The following is a 2,215-nucleotide window of genomic DNA, read 5'->3' as shown; positions in this document are numbered from 1 at the left end:
CATTTTTTCCTCAATTTTGTACTCTGCTGCTTATTTTAAAATCTGTTTGCGTCAACAACCCTCTGCAGGGTTTATTTAGTAAGCAGGCAAGTAAGCCACTGCTTCGAAATCCTCGCTCCCTCCTTGCTGCATGCCAGGCAGGATAGAAAGCTGGACTGGCCTGGGTTTGTTCTACCTGCCTTTTCCCGCTAATCCGGAAGGAAAAGGTTAGCCGGCTAATACATGCCTCAACTTACCCTTTATGACACAGTGAAGAGATAAAGAGCAACATACACTCAAATCAGGAGGTGGGAATTGAGCTTGGCACTCCAATTAAAATAATGACAACTAATGCACAAATAACCCTCGAGTCATGAATATAAAACCCTAAAACACTGATACAAAGCAATCAAGAAATGCAGTTCAGCGTCAACCTTTTGGTCTACCGTTTCTTCCATCTGCTGTTCATTAATAAACCAAAAGTTGCCTCTATTGGAGCTGTATCTGTAAGGACCCGACTGTTCTGAATACTGACCATGCATGTTTGTGTTGGTGGAATAGATCGCTTCATGAGCAAGATACCTCATAAAGATTTCAGTGACATTTGATTCCACTCGTTCTTTCTTTGTATCCAACACCTTTGTGCTCTGTGGGTGGTTCATGTTCACTGTTGCTCAGTGTTGCGTGTGCTCCACTGGGTGTGGCCACATCAGGGTACACAAACACCCTGACCATTCATTCTGTTCACATGGAAATGTTCCTGGGTGGATTTGTCTCTCACCTGAAGCCTCCACAGGGTGGCATGATGCTGTGTAGGCCATGTTCTAGTCTGAGTGAAATTCATGTGTGAGAAGGGCACAGATTTACATTACTGTTAACTTTCCCAATGGAGAATGTGGATTTCACAGCAATAAATGAGCAAGGCAAAATTAGCACCTTGCTTTAGAAATGGCAACTTTATTTTATTTTATTGTGTCTAGTGTTGATCCCTTCTTGTAAATTAAATAATGGTGAAGTGAATTCAATTTGCTGGGGACCCCTGTAACCCCCTCAAGGACCCCTGGTGGGCCCCGGACCCTACGTTGAGAACCACTGCTCTAGAGAATGTAGAATTACTATGTTGTTCATAGTGTCAGTTGTTATTTCTCTACATACAATACAGATATTCATGGGTTTCTGGACAAAATCATATCTAACAAAATACATATTCTCAGATTTGGGGGTAGGTTATGTGGCCCTGTGGTCCTTGGCTTGATATGAAAAAGGTAGAGAATTACGTAACCTAAGTAGTTGAAAAATCCCTAAACCGGTTTAGAAATAGCGTGTGTGATCCTCACAACTATTTTGCACACCAACAATGGAGCTGATTAGATTGGAGGTTCCTTATTGATACTGTTGGCACCTCCTGTCTCAATGCCCCCTTCCCCCTCCAAGCTATCTGATGCTAACAGCATCTGTCTCTGGTGAGAGACACTTTTATCCTCCTAGCTATCTGATGCTAACAGCATCTGTCTCTGGTGAGAGACACTTATCCCATTCATACACAAATCAGCCAGCTCACGTGCCTTCTGCAACAACCTTTGTCTTATGGCCATGCTGCTGCCACAGGCTCTGTTGGGGGAAATAACCCCTATCAATGTAGGGGTCAAACGGATTCTGCAGTTTCAGATCCCAGTGGAAATGATTTGAAGTAGCTGCTGGCCAGGTAACTTCATACTAGAACTGAGGTGTAACCAAAACAGTGTAGGAATTTAGCCAGGGGCAAGGTCAAAAATGCCCCCAAGAAATCTCAGAATGCCCCTAAAAAACATGATCCAGGGACAAAAATTGCCCCCAAGATTTAGATTTCCATTCAATTTAACACACTAACACTAACAGCGCTGTTGTTCATAGAGTCCTGCACGGGCCTCAAATCTAGGGCCTAGCCTGGCCCGAGCCCTACATGTTTCGAGCCCGATGGGAGCCCTACGGCTTGTCCCCTCCCCCCAAACCTAAAATGTGTTTGATCAATTTTGAATAGCCTATTCAAGATTCAAGATTTTTATTGTCACTCCGTAGTACAAGTATCACATGTGAAATTCTTGTGCTGTAGACTCCGTTACAACATAGTGCAAAAAAAATAAAAACAAGAGGCAACAAGCAATAAAGCAGTAAGACACACCACAGACAGTGGCGTATTCACTGCACATATGTGCAAATGGCATGAACATACTTTAAACATAATTAAACATAATAA

The sequence above is a fragment of the Poromitra crassiceps genome (assembly GCF_964638095.1).
Source record: "Poromitra crassiceps genome assembly, chromosome: 15".
Classification (NCBI taxonomy): Eukaryota; Metazoa; Chordata; class Actinopteri; order Beryciformes; family Melamphaidae; genus Poromitra; species Poromitra crassiceps.
This window is presented reverse-complemented; position numbering follows the sequence as displayed.